This window comes from Macrobrachium nipponense, chromosome 1 (assembly GCF_015104395.2).
Source record: "Macrobrachium nipponense isolate FS-2020 chromosome 1, ASM1510439v2, whole genome shotgun sequence".
NCBI classification, from domain to species: Eukaryota; Metazoa; Arthropoda; class Malacostraca; order Decapoda; family Palaemonidae; genus Macrobrachium; species Macrobrachium nipponense.
The window spans coordinates 86,050,894-86,065,679 of NC_087200.1; the positions used below are offsets into that span (position 1 = coordinate 86,050,894).

The window sequence follows — 14,786 nt, forward strand, 5'->3', positions numbered from 1 at the left end:
TAATATATTGGTGGAAAGGCCAGGAAATTCTACATACAAACATATACATGTGATTTTTGCTGCTTAGCTAGATGAGATACACAATTGTGATTAGTGGGTAACGAAGGTCTTGACACGTCTTTACAATCTATACTCGGTTTTTATCCACCTGTTCACTCACCTGTGGTGTTTGCGTATGGTAACACTGCGTCCCTGGCTTTAGATAGTTACATCAGCTTACATTCAACAATTATAATAATACCCTATTTCGAATATTAACGGTGTAATTCGCATAGAGTAAATTATTAAAACACTTTTCAGTTGCAAATGTACACCCAGATATCATTTTATTTACCTAAAACTTACATATAGCGTAACTATCTAAAGCCCGGGACGCAGTGTTACCATACGCAAACACCACAGGCAGGTGGACAGATGGAAAAAAAACAGAGTATAGACAAGTTCGTGATTTCTCAGATTACTTGTGGAAACCCTTTTCAAGGATTCTAGCACTCGACCTCACTACACAAATCGTATACTACTACATAGTGTAAACAAGGATTATTGGTTGTATTTCATTGTTGCCAGAGGTGGAGACTTTTTTTACGAATAGCCAATTATCCATCGAGAAGGAGGCAAGTTAATGCTGTCATAATTTACGTCATTATATCTTCGAAAGACATTCCTCTTGAGTTTGCTGGCGATGTCTACAAGAAGTCGGTGTTACTCTTATAATTACCAGAATTATGCAACTTTTGTAATGCAGAATAAAGTAAAAAAAAATTTAGGTAGGGTTGTGAGATATCCCGTGACAAAGTGTCATCTTTGTCAGGTACTTGATAAAATTTTATTCTGGAAAAACACTGGACACCGCTCTGAATCTCATAGTAGGTTAATTAGCCTATATTCCATAGAAAAATACAAGTAAAATTAGCAACTTCTTTCCATAAAGTGACAATGAAGTCACTATCATGGTGTTTAAGGTCACTAGCATCATATATAGCACGGCACTCCTAAACAAGTTTATCAGTAGTTCGACCAGCATAGTTCCGATCAGTACGTGAGGGTGAGACTCAGTGACTGAGGTCAAATAGAGCTATTATATAGGTCCAGCTCTGTTTGTGACTTAACCTGACACGGCGTGACGTCACTCGATGCATTCGGTGTGAACGGTTTCTTTTAAGACCCATAGAAAGCAGAAAGCAGTGTTAAACTGGTTTGGCGATTCACGATTCCTAACGAGCGATGCGACTCATTTGGTGTGAACGCACCCTTAGATACTTGTGACTAAATCCAATGCTCCTGGTTTCCTCAGAAAGACATTGTTATTGCAGTATCTGAGGAAAAATTTTCCTTCCATTGATATCTTGTAAAGGCCATTTTTAACTGCCTTCTTGGAGAACCTAGCTGAGAAGATGGTTTTAAGTAGATCACTCCAATATGGGCAAGGATGTGTCTTCTGCTGTCTTCAGTAAAGAAGATCTTCCTGTAGCACTGGTTATCATGGTGGCAGATACTATTGTTCTAGGTGCTTCAACACAGACACAGTCACCCTGTGACTGTTCCACCTTTGGCAGATGTCTTGCAGCGCTAGCTCAATTGCCGTAATAAGATTGGTAATGTGGCTTAGATCTGATACACTGGATGTGAGCTCAAATCCTGCTACAGATGGTAAAAATTTCTTCATATTCTCCCATTTGGATATCAAAGCTTTGTAAAGAAATGTTATAACACAGTTACATTTGTATCTAGTAAACAGTGAATTTGTTTTCTGGGAATCTAGATTCCCAGAAAAAAATTCACAGTGTGCAGTGACAATTTATTACTGTAAGTCACAGCAAGTGCAACTCATGTGACCCCAGGTTGCAGCCCCGTTTCATTCCTTTTATTGTGTCTGTTAATATTCTCTTCCATGTTGCTATCCATCCTCTCCTACCATTTGTTTCATACTGCAACTAGGAGGCTTTCCTCCTGTTACACCTTTCAGACGTAGGGCATTCAGTGCTGTAAGTTTACCTCATACGGCCCCTATAGTGCCGTCAGTGTACCTCACGAGGTGCATTGTAGGTATTGTTAAAGGTCTTTTCAACGTCCCTTCGGCCCCTAGCTCCAACCCCTTTCATTCCTAGTACTGTCGGTACCGCCATTCATATTATGTCTTCCACCTTGCTATCCACCTTTTCCTAACAAATATTTCATAGTGCAACTGCAAGGTTTTTCTCCTGTTACAACATTCAAACCTCCAACTCTCAATTTCCTTTCCAGCGCTGAATGACCTGATAGGTCCCAGTGCTTGGCCTTTGGCCTCAGCACACTCTAATCCATTCCTAGCTGCAGCCTCTTTTCATTCCTAGCTCTTGCTGTACGTGCGTTCAAATTCTTCTAGCTTACTTTTCGCCTTCTGCTAACAATTTTTTTCATACAGCAACTTCTAGGTTTCCCTCCTGTCATATCTTTGAAAACTTTCTACCCCGAATTCTCTTTCAGCGTTGAAAGATCTCGTAGTCCCAGCACTTGGGCCTTTGCCTAAATTCAATATTTCAAACACACACACACACACACATACATATATATATATATATATATATATATATATATATATATATATATATATATATATATATATATATATATGTGTGTGTGTGTGTGTGAAATATTGAATTTAGGCAAAGGCCCAAATGCTGGGACTACGAGATCTATATATATATATATATATATATATATATATATATATATATATATATATATATATATATATATATATGTAAGTGTTTACATAATAAAAATATGGAAATAATGTTAGTCCATATATATAAAAGATTGCTTGCAGGAATGTGATCAGACTAGAGACGCTAAAGATGACGTATACAATAAGTATGTAGGCTAAGATAACATGCCGTCACCTGTAGTCATTCAATTGTTTATAAAACATTAGTCCAAGCTCCCTGCTTGAGACAACTACCTACCCCGACCTATAATTCAAACGGCCTACGTGATCTGTAGCGTGTTCTCATTTTGATTGTGTGTTCGTATAAACTATGTCATTTGTATGTATGTTCATATGTTCGAACTACTGTCTGTTCCTTCATAACTTGTAACAGAGATGGTAGACGAGCAGAAGAGAGTTAGCTATCGTCATTAGAAGACCTGTACCTCTTTTACCTAAGCTTTATCATGTAGAGGAATAGATTAGCCATCATCATTGGCAGAAGCGATCAAGCTATCGTTATTAGAAGACTTGTACAATCATATCTGATCTTCACCATGTAAAACTTCAGAAGAATATATAATTTTTTATACTTAGTGTTTTCTAACTTGTCTTATTAGTAATCGCTCAGTTCCTAATAGTTCGTCATTCATTGCTTTATACGTAACCAGCAACATAATGCTAAAAACACACAATACGTTGCCGATGGTAATAAAGAGAAGGATCTAATTATTTTACAAAAAAAAAATAGAAACAGTAGCCCGTTCAGAATCAAACAAGCAAACTCGGTGACTGTGTCACCTAGTCAAGCGGTCAAGGTCAGTCAAAAACTGCCGAAGTGTTCAAGCATAGCAAATTCCATACAATAAGCGACTCTAGCAGAGTGGGGAAAAACGTGTTGGTTCATACATACCGATATCTTTGAATTAAAAAGGATTTTTTTCCTATGAAACACACGACCGTATAAAGTAATCAGAGCAGGTTTTCGTTTTTTTAATACGTAAGTTATTATAAGTAGTGGTGGATAAAGCCCGACTGTACGCGCCGTAAAAATTAGAATATCTTGTTTTATTTCTTTAGTACACGTAATATCCTGTATTTACGGACTCACCGTCTGTTGTTCGAACTTCCCTAATGAGAAGTCCGGATAAGCGAGCGCTTACAGATACCTCTATAGTTATAAAACACATTGATCTGTATCTAGTGTAATTGTAAGATTCATCTAGGGGTATACAAAATATTAACTTACATCCTGCAAAATAAGGCGTGTTTATCAAAGGGAAATCCTATAAACCTTCAAACATATTAAAATCCGTTTGAACAAAAATGAGACAGTTAATCAAATAATAACTTATATAAAGGAACTATACATTTGTCTCATAAATCGTAACATTGTTCACAAATGACCCAACAGAATTCTCCCACAACCGCAGTCGCACTTTGCACGCAAAACTCGAGAAGCATGGCACCCTCGAATGTCTTAGTGCGTGTAAAAAGACTTTGCTGGGAAATGAAATTTTAATCCTTCCCGACACTCTGAAATATAACGATTTCCGCGAACAAAGCCCTAGACACGGTTGACTCGCTGCAAACAAGTTAATATAGTAATCCACAAAAACCTATACATATAAATATCGCATTTCTTTTTATTGTTGCTAACTTTTATCCCGCCCAACCAGTCGTGGATGAATCTCTCTGATAATCTATCTAAAGTAATATCAGTAAAGTCATTCAAGCAGAGGTGATTCAGCAGAAATTTTTTTTTATCTTTTACCTGAATACCAGGAAGTTTCTCCACTAGCGAGTGATCTCTGGGAAAAACGGATGTAATTTAACACAAAATACGGTCTAAGGACAAACATAAAGCTATATACGTACCTTCATATAGACTCTTCAATGGAATTTCAAAATAGAGATAAATGACGAAGTTGAAATATGTTAGTAATAGGAGCCATTAGGAAATCAAATAGCCCATATAATTTTCCCTCAAAAGTCATGCCATAAAAGATCGGACTTGGCACCGTATCTGCGTAGATATTTCTGTCGGCTTAAACAAGGAACGACTCCCGATAGTTTCCAGTGCCATGTAGCGACGACATCTTATCTCTGTTAGGTTAGAATAAATTTTTTCACCAGCTTGGACTTACTTAAAAGCTTTTACAGATACCATTACCTAAGTGATTGTACCTCATACTCCGTTTTCAGCACACTCAGGGGACATTATCAATTTTTTACGTATGCCTCCGGCTTACGTGCACACCCCAATTACAATATAGTGTTTGGAGACTTTTGTTTTAGGGGATAACCTACATGCCTATATGGATGATCTTGTAATCTTTTCTAATACCTAGAAGTACATTCACAATAAAGTAGAGCTAGTGCTACAGAGACAAAGACAAATAATCTCAGAAATAAAATATCTAAATGTGAGTTTTTTTAAAATCGAACATGTTTATCTAGGTTTTATGTGTCTGGTAAAGGTCTTAAAGTAGTCCATGGTAAGGTGTCGGCTATTCATAACTTCCGGTACCTATTAACGTAAAAAGGGGATACAGCACTTTTGCGCTGTAGTGGGTATTACAATCGTATGCAAATATGTAACTCTTCAATCATGACAGCTCCTTTAACAGATCTTACGAAGAAGAGCGTAGATTTATTATGGTCTGAAAAGCATCAACAGGCGTTCGATATCTTAAAAGCGGAATAATGCAGCTTACCTAACTTAAAAATCCCTGATTTAAATAAGGAATTTTTTTTATTGCAACAGACGCCTCAGACCAAGGGGTAAGAGGGATACTACTTCAGTAATATGATAAACAGTTCTTCCCTATAGCTTTTTATTCACGTAAACTAAAGCCCTCTGAAAGTAAATATGCAGTAATAGGCAAGGAAGGGCTAGGTATCTTTAACACTAGTACATTTTAAGTTCATAATCTATGGCTATCCTGATAAAGTCCTTACTGAACATGAGTCCTTTACCGAGTTTTTCAAAGGCTTTAATCACAGTCCAAAAGGAACTCGGTGACAAATGATCATTCAGGTCTTTGGAGCCAAGATAAGATATCTACTGGGGAAAGCAAATATCATAGCTGACGCATTATCCCGCAATCCCGCACCATACAGCAAAGAAACCATTAATTGGACTAAAGATATAGAAACATCCGTGCCTATTGTTAAAACGTATCTAAACAAGAAAATTCCTTAACCCAAGAGATCGCGAGCATTGAATATCTGGGTTGGAGCGCAGAACTGTTACAAACTGAACAAAGCAAGTGTCAACAGCGATAAGCAAAACAATAAACACCAAACAATAAACACTTCGAAACGGAAACAGGGTCAGCGGCTAAGCAAAAACAATAAACACTTCGAGCAGAAACCCTAAAGCAAAAGTATATTTATAGTATGTGTATCAGAATAATGTAATCAAATGTAATGTTCTATGTAGGTCTGTGACGAGGAAAACCCGAGAACACAGCAGAGGACTAACGACCAGGTTAGTAGCAATAATCTCTCTCATACCAATCGTCATAAACTGGTTGCAGCATTCCGTCATCCAGGGTTCCCTCCTATGTCACAGAAAGCCAAATCACTGTTTTTACTGGCCTACAATGCTTACAGATATAAAAAGCACATAACTGATTGTAACACGTGTCATGAAAACAAGGGACACACTAAGACACCTGTCAGTTAAGGGCCTATCCTGTGCCAAATCAATCCTTGAAAGAATATACGTAGAATTATTAACGGTAATTACGAGTCTGACAGAGGGGAATAAACACTTCTTAGTGTTAATAGTTCCTTGACACGTTATATAGAATTAATAGCACTAAAAACAAACACCGCAATGGAGTGCGTTAGGAATATTTGAGTGCTAAATCAGTAAACATGGAATTCAACACATGATAATGTGACTCGGGTGGTGTAAATCAATAATAATCTCCTTAACACGTTGTGTGAATTCCTATCCATTAAGAAAACCAATAGTATATTTTATCGCCCAGAGTCAATCGGTTTGGTAGAATAACTGATAATTAAATAGGAAGTGTCAATGTCTTACGAGGTTACAACTCGTGATATTGGATCCGAACTGGATTATAGCGGTTCTCGCGGTTTTAAATACCTTTATCATTCATATCTCGTATCTGTAGAAATGATACCGCAAGTCGCCTTATACGGTACGCCGCTAGAACACTTTTCCACATATTCAAGCCAACCATTAATTTATCAAATATATATAAAAAATATAAATAAATAAATATATAAAAAAATAAAATAAATATGGATACAAGTGGAGTCATATAATACACTCCGTAAGAAGTCGGAAGGGTTACAAATTATAATAAAAAAGGAATACGATCACGATAAAATCAATAAGCAAAACGTAACCATAGATAATTAAATATCCAAATATATATGCGTAAAGATTTGAACTCTAAACTTAACGCTTTAGTAATGACAAATAAGCTAAAAAAGTTTCAAACACATATCAAAACCTACTGACATATTGTCTGTCCCGGTGATTTATATTCGTAGTCAATGTAAAAAAAAAAAACAATAATAATAATAATAATAAATAAATAAATAAATAAAATAAAATAAAAGAGATTTTAAAGTCAGGAAGTCTAGAAGTGAAAATGTCTATGAAATAACCTATATGAATCTTATACAGGGCTAATAATATATATAGAATTTGTATGGAAACCTTTTTTCATATAGTTTGAATAAGGAATAATTTAATTTCACATAATTACAATTATGCAGTTTTCCAACATGAAACTAATATATTGTTCAATTTTGGTACTGTTTTTTTTTCAGACATTCTTCTCATGTGGGTCGAGATTAAAAAACAAAAAATTATCCTAAAGTCGTATTTATTACAGCAAGTAACGTAACTCTTAGCTGGCTGAGAGCAATCTCCTGCCAAGTGACGACGTCATCATTGCCGTATCAGCATTTGTTCCTTTTAACCTCAATAATCTGCTTACACAGGCTTCATCTGTGTGTCGTCTCTGCTTGCAAAAGCAGATTGACTGGAGAAAGGAATGCTTATTCCCGAACTTCTCATGGGCAAGGCAGTACGTTAGGTACAAGTGTCTATCGGTATGCGCAATGCAACTTGCAATCATTTTAAAATTAATAAACAAAATAAGGAAATAGAATTTCTATAACATCAAAATGAATTAATTTTTTCTGAACCTCATAGACATTTAGAAGTATCACGATATGGATATGGATTATTTACTTGCAACATTAGCTTATTACATCCAATCCAGGTAAATCACATTCATGGGAAAATGTACATTTTCTTGAAAAACCCAAAGTTTATATAGAAATTAGTTACATAGTGGGTTTTTCGTTGCATCTCCTACCTATTAATAATGTTTTAAAAGTTAACCTCAGAGGAATGCGCACGAGAAAATTGAATATGAAACTTTTGTTAGGGCAATAGAATCATGATTAATATTCTCTTTGACTCTTATGTTGCCTGGCAATCTTACAAATAGCTCCGTTTTCCACTTCTTTGTCTAGTAATTTACTACCAGTAATATCGAATTTTCTTTGGGATTTGTATTGATATCTGTTTATTTGTTATAATTATGGATATTTTACAGTCATCATAGACCTGGATAGGTTCACTCATTGTTAATGCCATGGATAAAAAAAGTTTGTACAGCGGATTCTTTGAATTCCAAAATATCAGCGAATTCATGTGGGTTACGTCTGGTCTAAATGGCTCTCTCCCCTCCCCTGTATTTGGATGTCGTCTGAATTTACTTTGCCCTTGTGACAAGTATAATTTAACTTGCAGGCTGATTAATGGAACCTGGTTACAGTATCCTGCAGTACGAGAGTTTCACATCGCAACTTCAAAAAATCGTTCGTCGCAGCGGACGACTACAGTCAAGTAACAAAACCGCCTACAATGTGAAAGGAATTTCATGGACTTCTTCGACCGACACCGTATCTCGTCGTTAATCTCGTTTTAATGCGGAATGCTCCGGCGGCTGTCGGAATCGACTACGAAAGGGACATACTTCCGACAATTACGACCCGAAGGATATTCAACTCTACTTTGCTGGCGAAGGACTCGTGCTGGGGATGTTTTTTTTTTTATTCATCGCGAACGTAATCGTGTAGCTTAGGATGCAGAGAATAAGTATGAGCGCCAAAAAAATAGAACGTTGGACCCGTCCCAGGCAAATTTTCCCCTTGTTTTAACCCTGCCCTGAAAATAGGCCGTTTCATTGGGCTATAGGTGGTTGTCTGGAACTGTGTAATGGACGAAAGTTGTTCGACGCTAAGTAGTTAAAAGTGAAGTAGTATAACCTCGGTCATGTATCCTATATATATCATAAAGTATCATGTATCCTATATATAAATGATCATAAATAACAGAATCGCAAATATATTTTTTTTTTTTTTGCGTGTACGCACTAGGAATCTATATATAAATGATCATAAATAACGGAATCGAAATATATCTTTGCGTGTACGCAATAGGAATCTATTTAAAGTGCACATATATTATCATAATTATGAATCCATATACATATGTATAAACAAATCAGGTAGCCTATAATCAATCTGTTACCTTTTATCTTACCAATATCTGCAGTTATAGAGTTAGTATATTGATTAATGTATCAGATATATAACATTTAGCATAAAAATCAACGAATCAATCAGCATAACATTAATAATTTTATCAATTTCATATATGAAAAAATTTTTATCAGTTAAAATATGATTTTTATCATGTTAATCTTCATTCTATGCAATTATCAGAGTACATTAGTATTTCTGTAGTTATGTATCTTAATGAGATGAAGTGAAAAAAACTGTATCATTATATATTCACGTGATCACTATTATTTACCAATATCATTGTTTATATTTTATTACTTGAATCAATTCATGTACACCATGAATTTTATTTACTAATATATATATATATATATATATATATATATATATATATATATATATATATATATATATTCACATAGTGTCTGTATCACACTCCTATAAGTCAAATGCAAAAAGTCAAGTTGAGTAATATTCAGTAGCTGGTTTTGGTAGCTGACCGAGCTAATGTAAGTGTTTACATATAAAAATATGGAATGTTAGTCCATATATATAAAAGATTGCTTGCAGGAATGTGATCAGACTAGAGACGCTAAAGATGACGTATACAATAAGTATGTAGGCTAAGATAACATGCCGTCACCGTAGTCATTCAATTGTTTATAAACATTAGTCCAAGCTCCCTGCTTGAGACCACTACCCCGACCTATAATTCAAACGGCTACGTGATCTGTAGGCGTGTCTCATTTTGATTGTGTGTTCGTATGAAACTATGTCATTTGTATGTATGTTTCATATGTTCGAAACTACTGTCTGTTCCTTCATAACTTGGTAACAGAGATGGTAGACGAGCAGAAGAGAGTTAGCTTATCGTCATTAGAAGACCTGTACCTCTTTACCTAAGCTTTATCATGTAGAGGAATAGGATTAGCCATCATCATTGGCAGAAGCGATCAAGCTATCGTTATTAGAAGACTTGTACAATCATATCTGATCTTCACCATGTAAAACTTCAGAAGAATATATAAATTTTTTATACTTAGTGTTTTCTACAAGAACCTCCTCACCATGAGTTTAACACATCGTCGTAATAACCAACAAGATAATACCGACTTCGTAAATGATCTACAAACCCCCAGACACTCCACTGAAGATGGAAGTGCAATACCACCGACTTAGCGTAAGATTATCGCTAGTCTAACATTACCTCATAGGGCGCCTTATCATACAAGGCACAAGCCCTAATATATATATATATATATGTGTGTGTGTGTGTGTTTAAACCAGAACAAATTAATTTTTAGGCATTCCCAGTCTTGGAGTTCAGATTGTTCCATCATACCTGCGTCTTCAGCGATTTACCAAAAGAAGAGATGGAATAGAACTTTATTATTGAGAAAATTTTACGAAAATGACAGCGCAGTGAAGATAGAATGTTGATCTTGTCCTCCAGCGGACCGTGCTGATATAAGACCAGCTGGGATTCCGGTGCTTGGCTTCAAGCCTAAACTTCTCAAGACCAACTGAGTTTACCAAAGTATTTGCATATTGCGGGCAGAATGCCTATATGTATAATTTGTATTTGAATTAAGGCGTATGGTAGACCCGTTAGTGAAATAGTAGTAGTAGTAGTGTTGCCGGCCACACACGTGCAGTTTTAACTGATAACTGTTCAGTTAAAACTGCACGTGTGTGGGTATCTCAGTTGCTCATTTCGTCAGTTCAACAAAACTGTACAGTTAAACCGAGACAAATGCAATGTTCCACATTTTTAACTGAACTGAGCGTGTGTGGGGATTCGTAACTGTACAGTTCTCAACTTCTCATTTCTACTGGTGGTAGCAGTGAGTTCAGTTTGTTAAGATAGCACGTAAACAAAGCGAAAGCAACTTTTGGTACACTGTTTCAGTCATGGACAAATAATTGAGAAAATCAATTGGTTCTTCACTTAATTCCTTTAATAATTTAATATCAGAACATTGATTTCGCCTCAGTAACCACTTTTTTGCACCACTGTTTTGCGCTTTTTAGTTTTATTTTTTCTATTTGTTGTAGCTTACAAAGAATACACCGAGAGCGGCAAGATCGTACTTCTCGGAATCCATGGTAAAAACTGAGCGATTGAACTGTGTGTGTGTGTGCATTTCATTTTTAACTGACGTCAGTTTAAAATGTGTCAGTTATAACTGGACAGTCTTAACTGTCAGTTAAAACTGCACGTGTGTATGGCCGGCTTTAGTCATGATTTCATCGTCCCGGAATATCATTGTGATCTTTCAAGTTATTTTCCTCAAGTCCAAGACGCCCTAGACGTTTTTTTTTTCTTTCGAAGGAGAGGCCATAGACACCTAACAGTTTTCACACTACATCATCCAAGAAGAAGGGAAATTTAAAAAAGAAAAAACTCCTGTTCTGCAGGTGCTATGATACTGACTATAAAACACTAAAAGACAACTGTGAAGGTAAGAAGCACCTTATTTTGAAAACGTGGAAGGGATAGACTAAGGGAATCATTCATCGAGGTGGTATAATCATCCCTGTGAAGGAAAGGCTGTAATATTCAAACAAGTGAACAACGAAATTATTTTGCTTAGGGAAGACTACGTTCTAGATTTAGTTTATTATTCGCATAAAATGAAACTAATAATAGATGAATATGAAAACTGGAAACACGTAATACCTACACTATCTCAAGGTAGGTTATTAGAAGAAAAAGAAAAAAAGGGCATCCTTGACTAATGTTATAAGTGCGTTATTGTATAGGCAACGCGATGAAGTAGTCTCTCTCGTCGTCGTTGTGCCTTGGTACTTGTCTGGTGACTTTGGGTTTGGTCTGGTACAGTCCGTCCCCGTCGATAGTTAGTGAGTCAGTAACTATACTTTTTTTTTCATCTGTCCATCCGCCTGTGGTGTTTTTGTATGGTAACACTGCGTCATGGGCTTTAGATAGTTACGCTATTTTTAAGTTTTAGGTAAATAAAAGGGTATCTGGGTGTACATTTGCAACTGAAAAGTGTTTTAATAATATACTGTATGCGAATTACACCGTTAATATTCGAAATAGGATATTATTATAATCGTTGAATGTAAGCTAAAGTAACTATCTAAAGCCCGGGACGCAGTGTTACCATACAAAAACACCACAGGCGGATGGACAGATAAAAAACAAACAAAAAACAAACAGAGTATAGGTAGGTAGTGTGCTTGTGACTCCTTCTTGTGCATTTCGTTATTACCCCGAACTGGAATATAGTAGCAAGTAGATTTTATTACCAAGGTGTTTTGCGTAATTAATTTTAAAGTAAGAGTTTGGTAATATTCAATGGCTGCGCAGTTACTTGTGTATGGCCTAAATAGGTGTCTTAGACCTGTAAGAGTATTAGTTCCTGTCCCTCAGTTTTGGGCTAGGCCTGCTGAATTGTAGACGTGACGGATAGGTTATAGGCTATTACTACTCGCTTAGTAATAAGTAGAACATTCCAAATATCAAGGGATCTATAGGCTAGCCTGAGGTGACTTAAAACGCGAATGACCAAAACGTAGCCTAAGATCTACTCTGTGACACCCAGGTCTACCCACCCAGGTTACTAGGGGATACAACAATTGGACTGGCTGATCCAGTCTTTTCCACCCTCAGACTTTCGAAATTGTGAGAAATTCTAAATCATTTACTTAAGTTTTTGTCATTTAAATAAATATAAATGCTTTAAATATTTTATTTATAAAGTTGATATACTAGGCTAAGTGACATCACGACGCATGTGTGGAAACTAGCGCGCAAGCAAGCGTCGCTCCACTTCACGATTTCCCTCATCAAGAAGTGTCAAACTGCAATGTTAAATCTAATGAATGAATTATCTATTCAGTTAACACAAATTCCCGGGAGTTTTGAATTCACGGAGATCCCCGGCTATTCTTCAGAAAAAGCATTTTCGTCGAAAACCGATGTACCTCCTAGCTCCTACCTCGTGGCAAGCCCTGTTACGCAGGTAAGACCTTATGGAGTTTTGGTTCTCGACTTGTAAATGTAATTTCCAGATTAAATTCATTGTGAAGCGTAAACTTACAATCACTACAATGACTGAGTCGTAATTCATTTGGGAGCGCAGGCTCCGTTCAAAGGGAATTAGAAAAAAGGGTAGATCTGAGCCCTTATTCCGCGGCGAACTAGACTATGCCAGTTGACGTTTTTCTATACAGTTTTACCTCCTGAACAAGAATTTAAGATATTTTTTCAGTCGGCTGTAATTAACGTGTAATTTATCTTTGAACTCTATCCCACGGTAAGGGGGACCAATGGGAATGCGGGGTTCTGGCGGGGTAAAACACTTGGGTGAATTATGCCGTTCAACTGTATCCTACGGTAAGGGGGACCTATGGGAATGCGGGGTTTTGGGTGGGGTAAACCCTTGGGGGAAGGTTTTGTAGTGTTATTGTGTCATTTCCTCTTATTTATGACATTTGAAACACGAAATACAAGCTTAAATAAAGCGATAGATGAACCAATAATGGAGCCGTTACATAGCCAAAATCACTTATTGCTACTGCTATTACGGTGCCGAATCCTACTACGCATGTGCCAATCCTACTGCACATGTGCCGAGATATAAGGGAGCTTTTAGTTCAGACACAAACTTCCTAAGGAGATAAATGAAGGGGGTATTGTAGGGGGTTACATGTATTTAACCAATCATGTTGCATTATTAACCCTACGTTGCGATAGGAGGTTTTTGGGGAGGATTCATGCATTGTTACATATATTCCTTTTCCTCATTTGTTTTGTAATTGTGTAATATTATTTCAAGCTTTTATTTATGTTCCGTTTATCATAGTATTGTTTAATATGTGCACTGACTTGTTCTCACTTCATAATGTTGCCTTATATATCTTACAATATTATGTTACAATTGAGGGCAGGCCACTGAAAGTCTCCTGAGGGGTGGGACTAGAAGGCGGTTTTAGGACGTTTTGAGACCTTTCTGTCAATGACGTGAAATTTGATGGTATTACATTTTTTGAAATTGATGGTATTACATTTTTCATGAAATTGGTATTACATCTTTTCATTTTACAGACATTCCAATTTACACATGCATTTTTTCTACCTTATTTTTTCTTTATTCACCTTTACATGCTGTCCTGACCCATAACAATTTCTTGTTTGTTCATGCCACTTACCTGACAGATATATATATAGCTGTGATTTTCTGACGTACCGACAGAAATTTCAAAACTCGCGGCAACACGCTAGTGGGCGGCCAGGTGGTAGTACCCATTCCCGCCGCTGGGAGGCGGATATCAGGAACCATTCCCAATTTTCTATTCATATTTTTTTTCTGTCGCCGGTCGGTAAACATCTGTTTACAGACCTCTGCTCAGGATTTTTTTGGAATTTGACTCGTTTCTAAGTATCTGATTGATTTTGTTGGTATTGAATTGGATTGTTGAATTGGCATGCGCGATAGTGGAACCGTTTTTTTGATTTTGGATTGACTTTTCTCTATAAGATATGTCT

At 36.5% G+C, this 14,786-nt stretch overlaps 1 protein-coding gene across 3 annotated transcripts in view; it reads right to left on the bottom strand.

Moving 5' to 3' along the window:
- The window catches only part of LOC135219429 (small nuclear ribonucleoprotein Sm D3-like), a 134,346-nt gene that overhangs the window by 94,328 nt on the left and 25,232 nt on the right, over positions 1–14,786 (bottom strand). The gene's annotated exons all lie outside the window — the stretch shown is intronic.